Source organism: Nyctereutes procyonoides, unplaced genomic scaffold (genome assembly GCF_905146905.1).
Source record: "Nyctereutes procyonoides isolate TBG_1078 unplaced genomic scaffold, NYPRO_anot_genome, whole genome shotgun sequence".
Taxonomy (NCBI): Eukaryota; Metazoa; Chordata; class Mammalia; order Carnivora; family Canidae; genus Nyctereutes; species Nyctereutes procyonoides.
In genome coordinates this window covers 25,663,800-25,687,374 of record NW_026575044.1, presented here as the reverse complement: position 1 = coordinate 25,687,374, position 23,575 = coordinate 25,663,800, and the positions used below count along the sequence as shown (strand labels likewise).

Here is a 23,575-nt window from a genome sequence, read left to right as displayed (position 1 = left end):
AGCAACAGCCCACCTCTGCCTCTCAAGGCCATGGCCAGGTATTGATAGTCACCACCTCCTTCATCACTTCCTTTTTGCCTAGACTCAACCCTGAAGCCATTAGCAGTGTGACACTGTCTGGTTAGAACCAGTAAGATAGCTCTGTATTAATGCAGGGGCCTGAGGAGATTTGGCCATTAAATGTTACATTAGACCCAAGGTGTCCTGTACACGCTCCCGGTGGAGTTTTTCAAGCAGCCTTGGCTGGGGGGCCTTGGTGAGAGGGAACGTGCTGGAACTAACAACCAGGTGGAGAGGAGGGTTGCTGGGCTGCATGCTCCCCCTGGAGCTCTGAGGACATCCTAGAGAACCGCGGACGAAGGGCAGGCATGTCCTTGCCTCTCGCTCAGCCCCAGCAGGCCCTGCTGGCCATGGCTGGGTGCCCAGTTTGTCCCCAGCCCAGCGGGGCAGCAACCAAGCTCACCTCGAAGTCCCGGGGCAACCCTGATTCACTCGTGCTACTGTCTGAGGAGCACCTCCTCCACGCCGGACCAGATGTCCTGAGTTGTAGCTCCAAAAATACAGGCTCGAGAGTGATGGGGGAGACAGAGGAGAAGCTTTCCCCTTCCACGGAGGAGGTGAGGCCCGCAGGGAATAATTAGTGGATGGCACTGACTCAATTTAAAATACAACTAACTGCATTCTGTGGGGCAGGTGCTTACTACTCTGAGCAGACAGGACGGGATGGAAGGACATTGGCTGATGTCATCTAGTCTTACCATCAAGCTAACTACCCACCCCCCTTCCCACCTCCCTCCTGACGTCTACAACCCATCTACCTAACTCCTCCTGCCCAGCTAGCCACCCACTAGCCACCCACCTGCTCATCTTCCAAGGACCTTGGGTAAAGTGTGCAGACCCTCTGAGCCCTGGTTCCCCTGTTGCAAATGGAGATAAGAACTGTCCTTTTTCTCCCCCTGAGCTCATTTAAAGGATCTGATGGTCCCAGAGACAGTTTGTCAAGTGGGGTGAGGGATATGAATCGCAGAAGGGGGGTGGATTATCGTGGGCATCGTGACACCACACTGCTGACTTCGAAGGCTTCCTGACTTGAGAGTTGTTCTGACAATCCCCTCCCTTGGACCAGTGACTCTGCACATCCACTGAAGGAGGGAAAACTCAGAATTTGTTTTTAACCACCTCCTCCCTGCCATGGAAGGCGGGGCAGATCCTGGAGGACGCTCCAGCCACCCAGCCCTCTCCCTGTTCTCCTAATGGCCTCAGACACTGTGCACCGAGCTAGCTCCCGCCTGCCACCCAGAACTCAGCAGCAGGATCAGGAACAGAACCTGGGAAGGGGACAGGGGAGCAGGCCTGCGGGGGGCTGTAAAAGCATTAATGGATGGACTGGTTGTAGGGAGACTGCAGACAAATGCCGGCTGTTTGTTTTCTCCAACATTGGGGCCCGAGAACCAGAAGAACACTCTGGAAGAGAAGAGATGGCTAATTTTTCGGAAAGGAAGACATTCTTTACAATAATGGTGCAATTAGGAAGGAGGGGTAGAATGAGCCAGGGTGGCTTGGCTGGGGCAGCCCAGTCCATGCTGGTGTGGGTGATGGGATAGGCAGGGGGCCATGGTCTCGAGCCAGGCTGTCTGCCTCATGGTCACCATCTATCTCACAAGGTCACCCTCTTTTGGGGAAGGTGTACGTGAAACAGAAAGTTAATGTCCATTGACCCAGAACGGCAGCCGGATCACCTCCCTGTGGCCCCGAGAGTCTTCTATTCTTTAAGGCTCAATTTAGTCCTCCTCCCTCAGGAAGCCCTCCTGACTTGCAACTTAGAAGAGGAATTCGCCCTCTTCTAAACCTCCCTGGATCTCCAGGTCTAAACTGCGGGAACCCTTGACCACACAATGCCCTCTATCTGAGCTTCTCCTTCACAGGGCTCCCCACTGGTGTCTGGAACAGGGCCAGACTTGGGAAGGAAGGATGAATTGCACAGGGCCTTGGGGAGAGTGAGTGGAGAAGGAGGTGGGAGGGGTAAGAAGTAGCAGCAGCAGTTCGGTTAAAAGAACAAATCTTAAAAATGAGTAACATGGGCTCTATGGAGCCCCAAGCCTGAGGTCCCTCCCTCGTCCGCTGGCTCTTGCCATACAGAAATGAAGATGGCAGCTGAGAATCCCACACTAACATGCACCAAACTCTTAGATCTCAGATTGATTCTCACTAGTCATTTGAGACTACTTGAAAACTGCAGATCTCAGAAAGAAAAAATCATCTTCCCTTTGAAGCAGAAAATGGTCCATTTGCACACTAATGGCTGGGTGGGCCAAGAGCCCCTCTAGGAACAGAGAAGGCTTGTTCAGTGTCGGGTCTCAGGAGGGACCAGAGGGTGCCAGTCACCATCCCACCACCATACGGCTGAGCGGGGCTCTACCCAAACTGCACAGTGAGCCATGAAAAGGCCCCACGGTGACTCTGGGGAGAAGGAAACCAGACACAGGCTGCTTTCTGGAGACAGGGCGCGCTTCCAAATACCAGGAAACAGATCGTGCTGTGCTCCTCCTCTGGACATTTGTTAAGAAGCGGTTGGGCAGCCAGTAGCACAGACTGCTGGAGGGCGGTGGGAGCCACGTGCACAGCGATGGAGGCACTGGGAATCTCAGACTTCTCCAAGGAGCCCCAGGCAGGCCTCCATAATCAACCCCCTCTGCTCTGCAAAGCTCTCCCCACTTTGCTCCACAGTGCCTGCCCCCAGCCATGCTACCCTCCGTCCTCTGATGTGCTGGGTTAGCTTGTGCCTATCTGCCTGGCCTCACCGACACTCCAAAATGCCCCTGGACCCTCGACCCCCGCCTGACTTCCACACACGGTGCTCTCCCCCTCTAACGCACTTTGGTTTCCAGCCAGCGGCTCCTGTCTTCCCAAATGTGAGCTCCTAGACGGGGAGAACCCTGGTTCTCTGTGTGCCCGCCTGGGAGGCTTGGGAGGCCCTGTCTCCTGTGGATTAGCGCCACGCCGCAGGGCATTGCAGGGGGCCAGCCCTTGCCTGTCTCTGCCGGGTGTGGCCTCCTGGGGCTTCTTTCTCCTCCTCCCTTTGCTTACAAAAGTAGAGGAAGAAAAGATGGGGGCCATCCTTCTGCTTGTTTGAAAGGAGATGCACGAGGCAGCCTCTGGTTAGAAAAGGAGGTGAGAGACGGTCTCCCAACTGCACCTCTGCCCTGCCCCCTCTGCCACCCCCCTACCCACCCCACACCCTGTGACAGCACTAGGGTGGGTGGGGAGCAGACTAGGCATCAGTTCTTGGAAGGCAGGACAGAGGCTGTCGAGTTCTTGTCCCTGGGCCCTCTGTCCCCAGGTTCCCCAGTCCCTGTATTCACAAATGTGGGAGAGTGGGGAGCAGAACCCCAAGTCCTGCCTCAGGGGTCCCCAGTGTGGCATCCTGAGCCTCTCACCACACTCATAAGCTCAGCCCCTTTATGGTCCAACACATCCATCCTCCGTACACCAGATATTTACTGCCCACCACAAAATGCCCAGCAAGACGTCAATTCGACAAATATTCAGAGTGCATATTCTGAGTGCAGAGCCCTAAAATAGATGCTAAAATTTAGAGGTTTATGTAACTGAATATAGGCCCAACGACACACAGTCACATGTATCTGTGAGACTCTCCTCACGATCTATAAGGCCTGGCCTTGAATCTCGGCACTGCCCGGTGCTGGCGGTGTGGCCTGGCCACAGTTAACTAACTGCTCCCTGCCTCAGAGCTCTCATCTGCACAATGGATGGCTGTGCCAATTAAACAAGTTAGCACACGTAAACAGCCTAGGCCAGAACCTGCTACACAATCATTTCCTGTATTTCTACTGTTGCGTGGGAGCCTGGGTGAGACACCAGGTCCACAGCCCTTGACCCTGGGGCGCCTACCTTGCACTGCATGCTCTTGCACCCACATTGACTCCTGGCTGGGCAGGAGGAGCACCTCAGGCACCGAGGAGACCAGAGCCGAGGACAGGTCAGGGGGCGCTGTGGGCCACTGGGCAGGGCCTGGGGCTTGAGGCTTTGTGGGGCTCTCAGAGAGACAACTGTGGGAGGAGGCAGGGGGCATCATCAGCGAGTCCTGCCAGGGTGCTGAGATCCACCTTTCCCACCGAGGTCACTTGCGAATATAACATTCTTTGCCCCAGGCTCCAAAGAGTCCCACCGGCCTACTCTACCCAAAAGCCAAGGTTACAGCCATAATAAAGAGAGCTGCCCTTCCCCAGGAGAAACACACTCTCCCTCCCATCCACTGCACACAGGAGTGTGCACACCCACCCACCCAACCACACACACACACATACACACAGACACACAGATGCAGAAGTGGAGAAGTACAAGGGGCAGTTTCCACACGCCTGGCCTGGGGACAGGGTGCTTCCCTGTACCACCCGAGTCCACAAACACAGCCCACGGGCCAACAGGCTCAGGGCACAGACCCCCAGATGAGGCCCCACCTCATCCTGCCTCTTCTTATTTTCTCTCCCCCGTGAGGTTTTCCAAGACACCAGGTAGCTGGAGTTTGACTCTCCGCAAAATAAAGGGGACTTTCCAGGAGAGGGTGCTGTTGGAACAGCCTGTGAGTGGGATGTGGGCTCTCGGGTGTGCGGAGGCCTGCCGGGCTTCAGGTGCAGAGGCCTGGGCCGGGCCCTGTCACAGTGGGAAGGGGGAAGGGGGCCGCGTGATTCTAACTTTGTGCACTTGCTACAATGCAGGAAGCCTGAGGATGGGATAGGGGCAGCCCCCAGGGCCTCCCCTGCTGGCTGATGGAGAGAGCCTGCTGAGGAAGGGGGACTGAGACTCTAGGATGACGCAGCCACACACACTGAGATGGAGCACCCCCTGTCCCCCAGTGAGCATGACAGCAGGGGGGTGGGGCGGGGGGGGGGATCTGGGAGAGGCTGGCTCTCTTGGTCCCCCACTGGGAACAGAAATAGAACTAAGAGGGCTTTGCTGGTGTTTGGGAGCTGAGTCCCAGTGGGTGTTCGGGGCTACTAAGGAGGGGTCTGGGGTCTGTCAGTCACAGTGTTGGCTTCCAAATGTGTGCCTGTAACTCAGGGTTGTCACCTCATTGGGTGGTGCTAGTGTGTCTGGCTGAGTTACAAGGACACGGTGGTTCAAATGATTAAGCAGAGGAGGGAGCCGTGGGCAGGGAGAGAGGCACGTGCACACAGACCTGCAGATGGGGTGACAGACCCAGGGAGACTCAGACAGAGGGGGCAGAGGGACACAGAGACAGGGAAGGGGACAGACATTTGAATAAGAACTGGGAAAGAAGGGAACTTGGGGAGAAAAAGGAGGGATGGGTCTGAATCATTGCGTGTCTCCTGCAGAGCTTCGCCCGAGAGGCTGAAAGAGGAGAGACAGGCGAGGCGGACACGCAGACAGTGGGCAGGGCCGCCTGGGTCTTGTTGGTCCGCGTGCCGCCAGGCCTCTCTACCACCATCACTACCACCCTCCTCTTCCCATTCTCATGATCCACCCTCAGAGTGTCTACGCCGTGCCCGGAACCATATGCACATCAGCTTCTATTCTCATCACAACCCTCCAAGGCTGCGCTTTACACGTCCACTTTACAGAGAGGGCAAGGAGGCTTGGGATGGGCACAACCAGGACTCTGACTTAGGACTTTTTTTAGCACCATCTTTCCCTCAAACCTGCCACTGCTCCAGAGAAGGTTCTAAACATGGAAGTCAGGATCCCTGGGTGGTGCAGCGGTTTGGCGCCTGCCTTTGCCCAGGGCGCGATCCTGGAGTTCCGGGATCGAGTCCCGCATCGGGCTCCCAGCATGGAGCCTGCTTCTCCCTCCTTCTGTGTCTTCACCTCCCCTCTCCCTCTCTATCATAAATGAATAAATCTTTAAAAATAATAATAATAAAATAAATAAAACAATTGTTTCTTAAAATAAATAAATAAATAAATAAATAAATAAATAAATAAAATAAACATGGGGGTCTGCATCAGCAGGAAGAGACCAAACTGGGTTGTAAGGTTCTGTCCAGGTGGGCTGGGAATGGTGTGTGTATGTGTGTATGTGGTGAGGAGGGGGCTGGGAACTGTACAAATACCACAGCCACCCGTCACCTCTGAACCCTCACTACCCACAGGCAGGCAGGGTGTACTGGAGGCCCAGGGACTCCGCAGACCAGTGAGAGGTCAGTGGGGGTGCCTAGCACCTGCCGGCCCCTCCCATGCACAGCCCTAGCCTGGAGGGACTGGGCGGGGCCTGGGTGACTGGTGCAGCCATCCAGCGTCCTAAAACCCAGCAATGCTTCTCTGGGAGGCCACAGCCAAAGGGCCACGTAGAACTTAGAACAGAGGGCTGCCTATTGCTCCCAAATGCACTGCCAGGCTCCCGGCATCAAGGGGAACAGGAAAGCCTTGGCTGCTAATCCCACAGGGACAGGCCTGTGCCACTTGGGTGTTGTGTACCCTCGGTTAAAGTCCCTAACCTCTCTGTGAGAGCTTCACCCCTATAAAGCCGCCCTGGCCTTCAGTGCGGACAATCAAATGAGAATCCACGTAAAGCAGCAGCCCACTTCTTGGCACACAGCAAGCACTAGATAAATATTCACTGACACATCTTTAATCATTAACGCAATTACTTACTCTCCTTTGGCTTCTCACCGGTCTTTGCCTCCCTACCTCTCCCTTGCTCTTTACCCCCTCCCCTTCTCCCCAACCCTGTCAACCCTGTTTTCAAAGGGTCTACCAAGTGCCGCACCTCTGCTAGGCTGACAGCTGCTCCCGGGAAGGCCACGATGTGGCCGGGGGCCAAAATGAAGCCAGCTCGGGACTACTGGGCATGTTCTCAGTGCACAACCCTGTGATTAGCACAAGACACATCAGCCTTTCTTTTCCCCTCAAAGACCTTCCACCAAAAAGGAGAACCATGACAAGTGCACAGGCGACTTCACTCACTCGCTTGTTCACATTTAAGAACACTGTGCCGATTTACCCAGCAATGTGTGATCAATTGCGGAAGTGAGGAAGGACAGTGAATCCCACCAAGGCACTAGAAGTGAACGTAAAAAAGGATTTGGTCCCGCGAAGGCAGGGTCCTAACATCGTAAGGCTGAGGAACTGACAATGGGGGGGCTGCTAATGCAGCCAGCTGGCAAGAGGCTCTCGAGTCCAAGAGCCAATCACCAGGCACACCGACGCTGAGGTCATAGGAGGTCATGCCTGAGTGTCACGGCAAGGTTTCATTCTCCTGGTTGAGGCTTCGTGAATGGCCTTATTCAAGTGGGTTTTCTCACTGCATCCTCTGGACGGCCCTGAGAGGTAGCCAGGTTGGGGCAGAGTGTCCCTGGGTGTCTCTACACACACAGGGAGGACAGTGACCCACAGTCCCCTGACCCTGACTTTCAGAGCTGGGACCAGATCCCCAGGCTTGCTTGGACCCGGAACTCTTCCAGCAGCTGGCCTGGGGCGAATACTTTTATTTCCCTCTCTGCGCAGACTCATCCCCCAGCTCCAGGAGTTTCTCAGCAGCCCTGGGCCACCCAGGAAATCCTTGGTGGCCAGAAGGCACAGAGAACTGCTGTGCCCTGCTGGCCCTGGGGTGGTGTCTACACCCTCCACCCTTCTGCACTTTGACCTTCTCTTCTGAAATGCACCTGCCCCGGTGTTCAGGTTTGCGCCAATGTCCCTGAGTTTTTATTGATTGTATGTCTCTTGGGGGGAACATTCATCATTTATTCAGCCCCTCGTTCTATCACTGTCGGAGCACTCTACACCAGCTGAGCATCCCGATGGCCAGCACCCCTGGGAGGGAGTCCCCCTCACCTCTATGCACGAGCACCTCCACAATCCCCCAGGGGCTCTTGGGGCCTCCCTGGGACCCCTGCATCCATTCTGCTGAGTGGAATGTGTCTCTCCTCAGAGCCACCCTGGTGAACCCTGTCTTGATCACACGCTGGTATTCAGTGCTGCCCGTATTAAAATGAGCCAGGACGGTGAGAGGTCAAAAGCCTGATTGTGCAGAATCATTCAGAATTTCTATGGTGCCACCACACATCTGTGTCCTGTCTGAATCCAGAGGGAGTGAGTCTCCTGTCACCAGAGGACTCGAGACCCACAGTGGCCATGGGAGTCAGAGGCCTGGACTGGTCTCAAGGGCTGTTTCTCCTCTGGGAGGTCACAGGATGGGGTGAGGCTCCAACCCATCTGCCCATGAGAAGCCCCTCTGACCACACGTCCCCCAGGATGGAAGAACGTTCTGGCCAGCCTGCCTCTTGTGGACGGCCCCGTGATGTCTCCTCCGAAGCCGAGTGGGCCTCCTTCTTTCCCCAGCTCTGCCCTTGGTGCCCGAGCCGGAGCATGTCCAAGTACGAGCCATTTGTTGACTGGCTGGGGGTGCGGAGGGGCCGCCCCCACCACCCCCTTTCCTCTCCTGCGTGGGCCCTAGTTGCAGGCAGTGGCCCCCAACAGTCCTCTGACATCTGGGAGGCTGGCGGGAACTGCCATGAGCCGCTCTGACCACCTTCAAGGGCACTGCCAGGAATAGATGCGGCCACCCTGCCGCCTGCGTGGGTCTGGCAGCCTCAGAATGCCCTTTCTCCAGACTCTGTGCACTTCCCAGGAGCGCTCATCTCTGACTGCCTGGTTCCTTAGGAGTGAAAGCACGGCTTGGGGCCTGTTCCTGGCTCTTCAGAATGTGTCGAGCCAGTTTCCCATGACACAGCTCAGCAGACACTACCCACCCAGCTCTCGGCCAACAAGCTGCAGCCACTGGGCAGTCAACTAGACAAGGAGCCCAATGACTTCTTGATGCCGGCAGGTGCAAACTAACAAGCCCCCCAAAGGGTCTGCCCAAACAGGAGCCCTTGGTGACACAGTTGCATGCCTTTGATTTGCAGCCAAGAAACAATGTCAGGAAGATAAGGTGACTTGCTTAGAGTCACAGCTTGCCAGTAGCAGAACCAGGCCACCAACCCACAGCTCCTGACCCCTAGCCAGGGGCCGTGGTGTCCACTGGAGAGAGATAGCTTTGAGGAAGGAGAAGTGAAAAGAGGGCACCTGAACCTTTTTAGGCAGGTGGCATTCAGATCCTGGGAGAAGATGAAGGATGTCAACTCAAGACATGGAGAAAGAGTGAGTTACCTCTCAGGGCCAATGAATGGACTAGTGTGGTCTGGACAGTGGGGCTCATGGGGACAGAGAGAGAGGACAGGATGCAACTGCATGGAACCCAGGGACATAAAGGCACTAGGAATCCAATCAATTCTTCCATGAGGCTGCATGACTCCAGGCGGATGAGAGAAACACTGCCACCCATTCCTGCATGCTTACAGGATTCACTGTGTGGCCCGTTGGCACTGGGTGACAGGTCCTATTCCAGGATCTGGAAATGGAGCAGCAAACAAAGTCCCTGCCCTCATGAAGCACACAGGCAAGTGGTGGGAGACCATCAATAAAAATGCACAAGTCATGATGTGCTAGGTTGGGTGGTGATGGAAACAGTGATGTCGACTAAGGGGAAGAGGATGCTGGCCCTGGGGTCAGGGGACAGCTATTTTATATAGAATGGTTAAAGATAGCCTCTCTGGTAAGGTGACATTTGAGAAGAATCCTGAAGGAAATGAGGGAATAAACCAAGTGAGCATGTGGAAGAAGAGTCTTCCAGGCAGATAGATAGCAAGTGCAAAGGCCCTGAGGTAGATGTGTGCCAATCCAGCTGGAAGAAGATCCGTCTACAACCTGTGGGACAAAGTATGGCCACAAAAGTTTCTCAGCTCACCTCCTAAGACCAAGCTACTCGACTAGCCCATTCTAAATGCATGGCTCCATTCCTTGGTCTCAGGTGGCACAAGTCAAGTTCCCTCCTTCAGCTAGGCAAGACAGTTGACATACCTTTGCTGAAAGGTGATACAAAGATGGAATTTGGAATCTGTGGCCCAGCCAGGAGAGAATAGATTGGGCCTTGAATTCTTAACTTCAAGGTGCATCCCTAGTTTAATGCGTGGCTCTTGATTTTGCCTACTATCCCCTGCCCTCCATTCCTCCTTCCACATGCAGGCCCTCAGTAGGGCCTGCTCCAGGTAGTGAGAACTGGGGTGCAGGGGGGCTGAAGGTGCTGAAGTCCCTGCCTGGGAGGGGAGTCCTTGGGGGCACCAGGGATTCCTAGAGGAGGAGGCTCAGGAGCGTAGGCCCTAGGTGTGGCCAGAATAGGGCAAGAGAGAAGCAAAGGCTCAAAGGCTGGAGTGAGTTTGCATGTGCATTTGCACGTGTGCATTTGTGTGTGTGCATGCATGTGCGTGTGCATGCATGTGTGTGTACGTACACATGTGACCACGCGTGTCTGAGAGGCCCTGCTGTGGCTAGGAAATAGTTCGTCTGTGGAAAGTGGGGAGAAGCGTGGTGAAGGGGTGCTCTGGCCTTGTGTCTGATAGGGCCTTTCTATTAGGACTTGAGTTTGTTCTTTTTCCCTCTTTGTGCTTGTGTCTGTTTTTCTGCACGAGTCTGTCAGTCTCTGTGTATCGGTGGGCATGTCTCTGTCTCTGCGAGGCTCTCCGTCCCTCAGTTTCCCCTCTGAGTGGCTCTCTATGTTCGGCTCTGGCTCCTCTGGCCTCCCTCCCCCTCTCCTCCCTCCCCCTCTCCTCTTTCTCTGGAACAGGAAGAGGCCTGCAAAGGACTGCCATTCCCCCCTCCGCCTCTCCACCCCGTTCCCTCCCCAGGTTTTTTCTCTCCTCCTTATTCAAGGCAGATAAAGTGCGCACAGCTGCTCCCAGCTGAAACAGGCCTTAATTGCACCCCCGTTGCCATGGCGATCCCTGATGATCTCCGTGGCTGGAATGTTGCCCTCCCGATCTCCCTGCTGGGGCCTCCGGGCAGCACAGCCTCTCTGGCCCAGGAGCTGACCCCGTGCAGCACCCTGGCAGGGCAGTGGGGTACAGGCGGTGGCCTCACCCCAGTACCCACCCCTATGCCTTTCCCCTCCCCTCCCCGTGCCATTCCGGCGTCCAGCACAGCAATGCACAAGCTCCGAGGCAGGGGCGAAACATTCTTCTGGCACTGGCCTTGGCCCTAGTTTGGGGGAGTGGGAAGGGGGAGATCTGGGCTCTATCCCCTCACTGGTGCCACAGCTGCACCTGCCAGGATGTGGAAGTCCCGTCAATGCAAAGCGGCCCATTTGGTGCAGTTTCTGTGGAGCCCTGGGCACAGAGTGATAGGCATTGTAGAGGGAAGGGGTGTCCCAAAGTCCCCTCCAGGGTACCAAGGTGCTGCAGAGGGGCAGTTGGCAGGATCGGGCTTACCCCCCCACCCTCCTGCAGAGGACAGCAGGGACAGGAGGGAGGGAAGGTAGCCACCTGTTAGGCACCTCAGGAGGAGAGGGACACAGAGGAGACCCCAAGAGCGAGACCCAGGCAGGGCCCCGTGGCCCAAGGATATGAACCCAATGCAGGGAGGTGGGTGTGTGTGTGTGTGCACGTCCCTCTGTCTGCTGGGGTTATCTGGCTCACAACCCTGCCTTCCACTCTCCCTTCACAGGACCCTCCCCTAGAAGCCAAGCTGGATCATGTTAGAGTGTGTGGTCACAGCTCGGTGGCTCCTGACAGGGGTCTTGGGGAGGGCAACTATACTTGATGTCCCATCAGCACACCCTGCGGGGCCACCCTACGTGAAGTGGGAAAAGAAGACCTGCTGCTGGCTCTGTTCCCTCGCCATCAGCTGCTCCTCCCTCTGGGCCACCCAACCCCAAGCCCTGTATCCAGTGGGGTCTGGGTGGAGTGAGGTTTTCCTATCCTGGATCTGATGGGCCTCTACAGACCACCCTCCTACCCCGCCACCCAACTGAGCAAACCTAGAGGTGTCGCGGGTGTCCCAGCACTTTCTATCTACCCTATCTTCTCAGCATCTGCGCCCTCTTCCTGTCAGGCAGGGGCGTAGGGAGGGTTCCGTCCTCGAGCCTGTGCCAGAGCCCAGACTCTGCTTGGCTTCCAGGACCCCCTTCTCAGGGCTGGCATGTGCAGGGCAAGACCTCTCAAGGCCATCATCGATGGCCCTGCTCTCCACCAGCAACGGTAGCAGCTGAACGCAAGCCACCCTGAACCCCCCTGGTAACGTAACAATAGTAATACCAGCAGTGGCAGTGGCAGCAGCTACTGCTTGTTACGCAGCCTGCCAGGTGCCGCGGGTAGAAACGCTATGTGCACCATGGCATAGTTCCCTCACAACCCCTGAGGTCAGGGCTAGACACTCCACAGGGATGAGGAAACAGGTGTCACCTGCCCAACTAAGGCCACTTCCTCTCTGTGGCCACGCTCGTGGGAGCCCAAGGTGGACGCAGAGACTTGTGTCTTCCCTGGCCCAGGTCCTGCTGGGCAGTTCACTGGTGGCCCGGTGCTGCCCCAGCGCCTCCTGCAGGCAGTAAGGCCACTTCTGTGGGCTAAAACATCACCTCCTGCATCGTGTGGGAAGCAGAGCTCCTGTCTCCAGGGAAGGATTTCTGCATGAGAGTCTGTGTCAGCGCTGCCCCGGCCACTGAAACACCCATGGCACTGTGCACCCCAAATCCATGGGATACTGCTCAAGGAAACATCTCTCTCTCTCTCAATCTCTCTCTCTCTCCCTCTCTCCCTACGTTCATACCTTTTCTATAAATATTTGCTAAATAAGAAGTGAAAGAACAGCATTTCTTACCTTGACATACCACCTCACCCTGACTTTTCCCTTTTCTCAATCCCGAAAGGGCTACAGAATTCATCTCATCCCCTTCTGCACAGCAGAGACCCCAAGAGAGCCCCAAGCCAGGCACTTGCTGCCTCCCATCCCTCCCTCGTGCCCACAGCCAGAACGAGTCTGAAACAGGGCAGGCATGTCACGTCTTCCAGGTGATTCAAGGCCCTCCAGAGGAGGCCTAACCCCCAGGCTCCCCTCTGATAACTCCTCCAGTTTTCTGAACACACTTCCTACACCTGGCCCTTGACCAGGTGCTTCCTCTACCTGGACTGCCCATCTTCCTCTTCTCTGCCTCCAGAAGTATTTCTTTCAGGGTCCGACTTTGCCACTGCTTCCTACCACACTCATTTTACTAAACTGATCACGTAATGCTGTATGCTACTGCTATTTGCTGAATGAACAGATGAACACCAAGGGGCAGTTCAGAGAAAATAGGCTGCACATCTGGGGTGCTCCCTAACCCCTTAGCCCAACGTTGAAACTCCTCAGCATTCTCTAGCCATCCTGGGGGCCTCTGGGAGGGGGTTCCAAGATGGTGTCTCCACTGACAACCTACTATGTGCCATTTCCCGGAGATCAAGTGCCTTCCAGGACATTTCCCTCGGGCTGGAAGGTGCTGTCCAGACTCCAAGAGCTGTGGGAGTCAGACAAGGAGCTGACACTTGAGCTGGGAAAGGCTGGGAGGGAGAGAGGTCACTTCAGGTGCAGGGGCCCTCCAGGGCAATGGCTCAGTGTAGTGGGAAACAGCAGTGAGCAGGCGAGCTGGCCAGAGCATGAGGCTGAGGGTAGCATGTGGACAGGATGTGGAGAGCCTCCAAGGCAAGCTGTAGTCACGAGGATGGATGGCGGGCTGGGAACAGGAGCCTCTGGCTACCTTTTCTCCTAGTGATACATAAGGTAAAATAGAGAAGCTTATTTCCTTAGAAGGAATCATGACCTCCTCAGGGGCAAGGGCTATTTTTCTCCCCACCCCCATTCCTCTTCCATCCCTGGGCCATCTGTCCAACCCATGTCCTGTCGCTGAGGTTGACCTTAGGCCTTGCCTGGAGATGGATGAGGAGCCCTCAGAAGGCAGTTTCCCCTAGCTCATATCACTGCCCCCTCTGTGCTTCCTCTCCACTCATACCTTGCTAGCCAAAAACCTATTCCCTTGCTGCCAGATAAGCCTAAACACACAAAGAAAGGGGAAGGTGTAATTCAGGCCCCCCGAACCGCCCCCCAAAACTGTAAACAACTTTGCAAAGATTTGTCCACTGGGAAGAAGAAAAGCAAATCTCAGCCCTTTGCATTCTAGCAGGTGAGAAGTAGCTTCTCACTGCCCTGAAAGGTGCTAGGAGGTGTCAGGGGATGCACCCCCCTGAACTCAGTGCCAGGAGGTAGGTAACTGTTCTACAGAGGGCTCCTGGGAGCCCAGTGGCTCACCCCGTTCAAATGGTCCCAGTGAGACCATCAGACTCCTCAGGTGCCTCACTACTGGTTGAAGACAGAGCAGCAGCCCTTAGCTGGCCTCCTTCCTCTGCCCATGCCACCTGCCTCTGCACAGCCGGCCCCTCACATGCTCTCCTGGGTTCCCCCTGGTTTATGCGTCTTCTGACTTTGTATCAGGTAAGTTCCTTGAAGGCAGGAATAGGGCTTAATCTTCCCTTCGTTCACCCACAGCTTTGCTCATACCCTCAGGAAGATACAAGGCATTCAGTGAAACCGCATTGATACTGGGCATGGCTGTATCGTGGACACCCATCAATGTGGAAACATCCATCAGGTATCAGGGAGAAGAAATAGAGTCAGCCTGGGAAGGAGATTTTGCTCTTAACATCATGCTTTGTTTAATTAACTGTCTCCGTTGGGGGCGATTAACACACTAGAAGATATATTTTTTAAATCACGTGATTATCCTTGGGAATGAAAGAGTCTATTAAACACATTGGCTCCACCTTACCATGCTCAGGAAACAGCCTTCAGATGTGCTAAGACCTCTGTTGAGGAGAGTGGCCATCAGTTAATGGGAAAGCTGTTGATTCCCTGTTCTCCGGGGCCACACGAGGAGGACACAGGCACCCAACCCTGGAGTCAGTCCCGACATGGCCAGTGTCCCATCCCATCCCTGCTGGTGACAGCGTTTGCCAGGGTTGCCCAAGGTGTGCATAGCTAAGTGGTACTTGGGGGGGGGGATTCTACGTTTGTATATATTCTCTCCCTCTCCATTCAAAATCTCTGCGCTTTTAAATATGAGAGCCTTTTATTTCCATAAAACAGCAGCTGCTTTCATTTAGTTTGATGGATTTAGCACATTTAGAGGCAGGAGGCACGGATGCGAGGGCAGTGGATTTCTCAGGCCTACCTTCTCACACCTTCCAAAGGATGAAGTGTACCTGATATGGAGCATCTCATCTCTGGGCAAAAACTAATCCTTCCTCTCTCTGTCTTAAGACTTAGGATTTAATTTGTTCCGAGGACACTTGCAAGTGAGACCCCTCCCCTCTTAAAAATTTCTCTACCGATTTTTCTGCCTCCCCTCCTTCACCTTCCACATCCTCCTCCTCAGTTCTCACACACGTCTGCTTGCTCTGCACTCCCAGTGTCTCCTCATCCGGGGCAAGCACAACCCAGAGCAGAGGCCACACCTGGGCCACCTCCGTGCTGCTCTCCTGGAGGGAAGGAACTCACCTGGGGGCTCCCCAAAGCCTGAGGACCCCTCCCTTTCAGGAATAGCAACTGGGGAACCAGAGCCCAGCATGCTTCTGCCCCAATCCCACAGAACCCAGACTGTGGATGCGGTCGGTGTAGTTGAGAGCTCAAGTCACAGCCAGGCTCACGGCACGGAGTCTCTTTCCGAGCATGGCTGATCACAAACTCAGAGCCAGGGAAGGCCACCTCACTCCCTCGAGGCTGGGAAGTTTCTCCTCCTGAGGCTCTTAGGGCTTCCTTATTTTTGGTCTGTCTCCAGGGCTCTTTTGGTCTGCCAGACTGGAAGCTCCCTGAGGGCTCGTTCGCTCTCGTGTCTCTAGTGCTGTGAATCAGGACAAGGAAATCCTTGTGGCTGATGCTGGGTCCCGAGGCTTCTGCTCTCATTCTGAAGGCCTCTGTCTAGCACCACCATTGGGCACCTGTGGCAGGAGGCTCCCAGGTGTGCCAACCTTTCCCCTCTGGCTGCCCAACTGCCCTAGGCTTCTCCCGCCTGGATCAAACTGTCCCTGCTTCTACTCCTCCTCCTCCAACACAGCTACCCCAGCCTTTCCCTTCCCTCCCATCTCCACATATGGAAACCCACCCTCCATCATAGGGCTTGGTGAGGACTCACAGCGGGCTTCCGTGGGGGTGGGCCCTGTGGGCTGGTTTGTTGGGGGGATAGGCTTGCTTTCACCAGCCTGCAGCTCTGCCCTCCCTGGATGGACTGAGGATGTGGGTGAGGCTCTGTCTCTTTCTGAGCAGGCCCTGGTTAGTGGCCTGCCTTGTCTAGCCCTGTCCAACCTGCCCTTTGACAGCATGCGGTCCCTAAGGGACTCCCTCAAAGGGCTCAGGGCCAGCTCCTTGATGAACTTGACTCCCTTACCTACAAGGCTACATCTTGCCCAGAGGGCTCCTGATGCCATCTTCTGATCGGGTTCTCTCAGGTCAAAGGCAGGGTGGGTCTTCTTAGCCTCCATTTACAGCTGGGGAAACTGAGCCCTGGGAGATCAAGTGATGCACCTCTATGAAGAGCGGAACCAAGACTGTGTCCTGCTGTGGATGCTCACTGTGGGGCTCACTCCTGATGAACCACAGTCATGCCCATGGGAGGCAGGGACTATATGCATTCTCTCGGTGGCCAGTTTGGCAGTTATTTCCACCAGGTGAGGGGCATGGCCTGAGATGGAGTCTTAGGAAGCTCCCCTAGCCCCAGGACTCTATGCTTGGGACTTCAGCCCACTTCTCTGTCCCCTTCCTCATACTTGGATACAACAGTATCCCACCCTCAGAGGCCTGCATCGTGAGGCTGGCCCACAGACCTCCCCTTTCCAGACCCTTCCCGAAGCATGCCTCCCTGGGGTGGGATCTCTCTGGAAGGAGTTTCTGAGACCTGACCCCATCCTCAAGGTGTGGTGTGAGTGGGAGGGGGCTGCTTCTATTGCAGAAGCCAGGCTGTTTCCTGAAGGAGTAAGAGGGTCTCCGAGGGTCTCTGATTTTCTTTGCAGGTTAAGAAGCTGGTTCCGTGTGACTTTTATCACCTCCATGGTCTGCTTGGTCCTGCCTCTGTGGCTGATGGTGGCCCCTACATGCATCCTGGGCCATCCTGCACCATTGCTACATGCATCCTGGGCCATTGCCGAATGCACCAGAACTTTCTCCTTCTCTGAGGGGTCTCCCCTCTGAAAGCTCTCTCCAGGACACTCAAGTCAGCTCTTTCTGGGACTCTGAGACCCTGAAACTCAGGACTGAGCACCTCATAGGCCTCTGGGAGTGTGCCAAGCTTGGAGAGGAGAGGGAGAGGAGGTTTCCATCAGCCCACCTCCCAGGCAGCTGCTAAGCAAATCCAGGGAGTTAATAGGAGCTACACAAAGCCCTTGATTTGCTCCAGAGATCAAAGGTCAGCCTGAATAACTCATTAATTAACCAAGCAAGGCTTCCTGCTATTGACAAGGTCTGGGAGCTCAGCCTGGGAGCAGACCTCACATCCTGCAGCCAGAAGACCATCCCCAGCTCCCGCTCCCCCTCCTCTCTCCTACTCGGTGCCCACTGACCTGAAAGATGCCTGGAAGGCCATTCCATCTTCTGATCCCACCTTTCCCAGGACCCTCTGGCCTGGCAGGATGGGGCACCTTGACCCTTTCACTTTCAAGCCTGACCTACACGTTGTCTTCTTGCTTCCGTCCCTGCCCACTCCTGCCCCAGCCTTCACTGACATAATATCTGATGCTCTCAGGATCTAGGCGTGAGCCGGCTCCCACACACCTTCAGACACTGCTCTTGGATGTCTATCACCAGGGAGAGGACATGATGAGCTGACTCACACCGAGGTGGCAGGCTGAGGGTGTTGGGAAAGTGGGTGGGTGGGTGGTGATTTCATTTTAATAAGGGTCAGGCTTTGACTCAAATGGTGTAAGCTCTAATGGTAGGATTTCAGGCATCAGAGATAGGCTTGGTGGCAGGATTATTTTGGTCAAGAGTCCTTCCCAGTGACGGCTGAGGTCACAGGGTGGGAGTGGGTGGCTGAGGCTGTTATAGCTAAGGACAGCCTTGCACAACCAGTGCCAAGGCTCCAACCTAGGGCAGAGCAGCCCTAGGTGTCTTTCCTTCTCTTAGGGTCCAGCTTCTTTCCCGTGAGTATGAATGTCTAAGCACCTGTTTTGACTATCTCCACACCCGCCCCTGGCACCACCTCCCACTGGAACTCAAAGTGCACACTAGAACTCCCGCCCCTAGGAGTTTCCTTTGCCCTAAACAGGATGTAACGCTAGAGGAGACTGCCTGGAGGAGACTGGCCATCCCAGCCAAGTGTTGCTGAAGAGAGGACCTTGTCATCACCCATGGGCCTACATGGAAGGGGTGCTCATGAATAGGTATGAGCAGAATAGAGCCAGCATGAATAGAGATTTCTTCTGCCTCATATTTTCAGAGTCCAAGGCATAGAAGACCTTGATGCAGTCTGCAGCACCTCTGTTATTACTTCCAGAGCTCATCCCTGCCGATTGACATTCGCAGAGCCTATTGCTGCTTGCAGAGTCAGCCATTTCTGGAAGGGCTCATCACCTGCTTTAGAGCCTGTTGCTGTTCATAGAGTCCATTGTTAGCAGAACCCGGCATTGCACACAGAGCTCATCACTCTCTGCAAAGCTTGCTGCCACTTGTCAAGTTTCTTGGGGTTTGCAGATCCTGGTATTTCTTGCAAATTCATCAAAGTTTGCAGAGCCCACAGCAGTCTGTGGAGCCTATTGTTTGCAGAGTCAGTACTTGTTTGCAGAGTTCTTCACTAGCTTTAGATCCAGGTACTATTTGTAGAATCTACCATCTTTAGCAGATGCTGGCTTTGTAGGCTGAACTCATCAGTATCCACAAAGCTTACTGCTGTCTGTAGAGTTTGGCTCTGCTTGCAGAACCTTCACGGCTTGCAAAACTCCTCTTGGTTGGAAAACCTGGAGCTATTTGCAAGTCTGTCATTGCTTGCAGGGTGCACAATCAACGTTAGGGCCCCGGGACATTTTCTGATTCTACTTCTCATGACTAGATTATCTGCCTTGTGGTCAATTTTTAAGGACATGTCCCCATATCATTGGATTTTGAAGTGTTTTCTTATACTTATAGATTTGGGATTCTCTCCAAGATGGCTGCTGAATTCAAGCTCCACATCACTCCCTCTAGTCCCCATGTGTCCCGATGACACTGGTTCAAGATGCTCTGAGTCTTTCCTTCCTAGCACCAACAGTCTAAATAACTCCCTCCCCCACTGTCATCACTCAGAGCTCTTGAACTTCCAGTCAGATACCTGGGTGCTCTTCACCTTTGGCTCAGTGAGATCTTATGTCCTTCAGTATACTCCTGTCCTTAGCATGCACATTTAATAGTTCCATATCCACAGGTATTTACAGAATTCATGGACACAATGTCCTGGCAGGAAGGAGAACTAGATAGGAGTGGGGGCATTTGTGTCATTTGTGAGCCCTCCTCTGTGCCCAGGTCAGTGGAGGAGTGGATGTGACCTTGGACTCAGAGTCTAGAAAGACCCATGACTATTTTCATCTGATCTGCCTTACGGGCCTTGGCACCCCAACAGAACTGGTTGGGGTCTTGGCACTGGTTGTACAAGGCTGTCCTTAGCTATAGCTGGCACGCCAAATTAAACCTGGTCACCTTTGGACACGTTTGGTCTTTTTTTTTTAATTTTTTTTAAAATTTTTATTCATTTATGATAGTCACAGAAAGAGAGAGAGAGAGAGAGGCAGAGACACAGGCAGAGGGAGAAGCAGGCTCCATGCACCGGGAGCCCGACGTGGGACTCGATCCCAGGTCTCCAGGATCGCGCCCTGGGCCAAAGGCAGGCGCCAAATCACTGCGCCACCCAGGGATCCCATGTTTGGTCTTTAACATGACACCAACCTAGGAACCCTGTGCTGGGCTGAGTAGTTGTGTGTTGTTTTTCTTTGTGGGGATACAGTCTTCTAAATACACACATCCTTGGAAAACAGGGTTTAAAGTGGCATGATTCCAGGTACTTCTTATAAAAAACTAGTAGTTCAAATTTTAAATGGATAGGCAATATCGGTCAAGAGGGATGGAGTAGAAGGAATCAACCCAGAAGCCATGGGTGCTTCTTCAGGAATTTCCTGAAGTATCACTACTGCCCAAGGCTGGCCATGTCAGAACATGACTGGGCCCATGCAGAGATCTTAACACCAAGAGTTTCTGCTCTCTGGAAGTCTGTGATATGAAAACTCAAGTCAGGAGGTGATCACTCACTTCAAATTACTCTCTGGACACATTTAAAATGGAACATGCTCCTCTCTACAGCCCAACTAGGAATCCAGCTCTCATGCTGAGTGAAGGGCTCCTGAATTGCCCTGTTTCCTTCCCGGGAGCCCCAGGGAGATCGGAGCTGAGGCCCTGGTCTAGGCCAGTGACCAAGAGTGATGAGGTCTGGACCTCCTGACTTTCTCTGCCTTGGGATGGCCTGAGATTCAGGGGACAGAGGGAGTCATGGAGCAGCCTTGAGGCAAACTCTTTCCCATCCTTAACACTATTTTCTCTCCTTTCTTCTTAGAAGAAATTGAGTTCTAGATACGTCTCACTGTAGGCTTTGTCCACAGGGCCTGAGGCAAGCATTGCTGCTCAGGAGATAATTCAGAGTGCTAATGGCATACAGATGCATGCTAATTCATGTGCACACACACAAATTAGGCTGCAATTATCACAGGAACTATTTGCTAATGCTGGTTACCATTTGAACCATTACTCAGCATTGGTTACCAAAGACATCTGGTCAATATGGCTCAGCACAAGGCCTGCCTCTCAGACAGCCTTGAAAAGTGACAGAACCTTGAGTCAACATCAAGGAATGCTTGTGCATGTTGCTTCAACGTGGGAGGGAGGCGGGTCTCCCAAGGTTGGCTGTGGGGATGGAACAAGCCTGCTGGAAAGTGACTCTCAGATCCCCACAGGGCGAAGGAAAAGCCAGCAACAAATGCCATATAACACAATTCATTCTATGCATGGAAGACCAAGAATGAAATGCACAAGGTATGTGCTTTCCATTCAACAGCTCCTCCCTGGCTGTCTACTGTGTGCCGGGAGTGTGAGACTCAGGGGAGGAGATGCGGGCTGAGAAGTGGCTTGTAAGACAAGAGCCACCCCACAGAAGCAGCTAGTTAGCTCACAGGCATGGAGGCTGATTCACTGTTGAGTCCTATAGGACTTCATCCATTGGGGGCCCCCTGGAGGAGGCAGGGCTTGATGTTTGCCGTCAAGGATGAGGGTGAGTTCTGTGCAGGTGAGAGGCAGAGCAGCATCTCAGGCAGCCACTTCACCAGAACACGTCAGGGTGGTCACCGAGTCACATGAATAGCTCCTACTCAGGAGTGGCTGCCATCACCACTTCTTCTTGGCAGCCGCACCAAGGAAGGCTTCCCTGTGTGCCTCTTGCTGGAAAGGAGAAAGGGGCAGGCCCATTAAGAGATTAGCTCTGAGGCCACATGGCTGGTGTGGCTGGGCTGGAGTTAGAACCTGGGTATGTCTGACTATGTGTGAGAACACTCGGGACAAGGCAGGATTCCATTCCATTCCACAAGGTAAATGAGAGGGGCAGTCACAATGGTACTGCTGAACAGGCTCCTGGGAGGACTAAATTCATTCCACCGGAGACAGAAGTGTGGCCCGGGGACTCAGTGATGCACGTTTGGTCTGCAGTGAGCAGGCGACAGAGCAGGGCCCGTGATGCGCCACATGCTTCCCGCAAGCATTTGATTCCCTGGAGCCCCCATCCCAGAGCCCAGCACAGGTGGGAAGTGATCTCCACATGGCGCCTCCAGCCCAAAGCGTCTTCTCTGGCATGGTCTAGAGGTCTCAGGCAGGGGGAGGGGAGAAGGAGAAGTGTGGGTAGGTCGCTGATCTCCTGGGGTGTCCAATGGCCTCCCAGAAGGCAGTCTCCAGGCAGAAAGCTGCGGTTCTCACTGCTGGCCCAGGTGCCACTTCTCACCCCACCCTCCTCTGAGCTCTCCTGAGGCCTTCCTGTCTGGCTGGCCATTCTCAGGCCCTGCAGGCATCATCTGACTTCCCTGCTAATCCCTCCCCTGTGGACTTGCCCTGAGATTTCCAAGCTGCCAGGCATGCGGGCTCCTGGCCACCAGAGATTGCAGTTGACACTGAGGCTGTCAGCGTCCACGCGCCAACGCTGTGGCAGGTGCTGACATCCTCGCTTCTATGTTGAGGTAGGAGGTGGGGCTCCCACATTTGCTGTGAGACAGGAATGTATTGCGGGGAGGTGCTCCCCGGGCCATTGAGGAAAAGACAGAAAGGCAGTGCTCATGAATAGATGGCCCAGCGTGACTTATCTCTCAGGGCCTGGGTGCGCAGGGCATAAGCACCTTGTCCAGTGCTTGAGTTTCTTTGCAGAGCATTTCATGGAGCCTCACTTGCACTCTGGGAACAACTTGAGAAGACCCAGTGCTTGTCCTCAGGGAGCTCCTTTTCCAGGAAGCACAGTGAATACACAGAAGTCCCCAGAGAACATCCTCGATAAGTACAGGGTCCATGTGAGACTCAGTGGTTTGGCCAGGACCGTTCACATAACTGGTAGGTGCTAACTGAAAATGCAAAGCCCCTTGTCAAAAACTAAGAATTTCAAGTGCAGGGGCCTTCTGAGCAGGCACAGACCCATGAAGCCAGCCTGGCCATGGCAGGTCAAGAAGGGAGGAGCTGTCCTTCCTCCGCGCCCGGCCCACCCTTCCCCTCCTTGACCCTCAGACAGCAGCCCTCCAGGACCAAAATGGGATCACTCATTGGGGCTTGAGATCCTTCCTGGGACTGAACTTCTGAGGGCAATGACCTCTCTCGTTTTCCCAGGGTGCCTCTCCAGACCCGCGCGGGTCCCAGTTCCTGCCCTGCACCATGCCCAGGCCCACTGAGCACTCCTGGCAACCTAGTACTTTTTTACCTCCGTGGGCAGTTCTCCACTCTGCCCCCACCCCAGCCGAGTGCGCATTTTATAGTCCGATTCCTCCCTCCGTCCCTCCCCACAGGGCCATCCAGGGTCGCTAATGAGGCCTCCCCTGGTTTATGGTAATGGCACCTCCTGTCCTCTCCTTCACCTGGAGTACATCACACCTGGCCACCCCTGGGGTCCCCAGGCCCCTCCTCTTGACCCCAAACTCAGGTTACCTCCCCAATAGGCCCCAGCCCCATGGCGTATTTACAGAAATGCCACTCAGCAGAACAACCCAAATCAAATGAACGTTAACGGGAAAGCTGCTAGCTTCCAAATTAGCGGTGCATAATTAGTTTCATGCATAAACCTCTCGAAAGCACCGGGCGCAGGCTGGTGAGAGAGACAATTAGTTTTTGCGAGGATGAAGAAGAGGAAGAGCAGGGGAGGAGTGGGGGCAAAGCCGGGAGGAGGCAGGGGGGAGTGTTGAATGCAATACAGGTTGCATCTGTACAGCAAAAGCCACAACCTGCCTGAGCGCAGTCTTTCTGGTGCCCACAGGCCTGCAGCCCCAGGCTCTCTCAGACAGTGCTTGGAGGCCCAGCCCATCACTCTCGGAGCTCTTCTGGCTACAGGGTACCCTCAGGATGACCTTTCCAGGCCCCTGGCTGGGTCTCAGGGAGAGACAATTGCCTTGGGGGAGATGGATGAGCATTGTCTACTTGCAACTCAGGACTCTGCCTGGAGCGAACAGGG

At 54.5% G+C, this 23,575-nt stretch overlaps 1 protein-coding gene and 1 long non-coding RNA gene across 15 annotated transcripts in view; one reads left to right on the top strand and one right to left on the bottom strand.

Annotated features, from left to right (window-relative positions):
• Positions 1–23,575, bottom strand: part of CELF4 (CUGBP Elav-like family member 4) — a 299,993-nt gene that overhangs the window by 178,618 nt on the left and 97,800 nt on the right. The window lies entirely within an intron of this gene.
• LOC129509025 (uncharacterized) lies at positions 3,967–5,833 on the top strand. Its single transcript, XR_008664264.1, has 3 exons — positions 3,967–4,000; positions 4,740–4,876; positions 5,358–5,833. It is a non-coding gene; the product is annotated as an uncharacterized LOC129509025 (long non-coding RNA).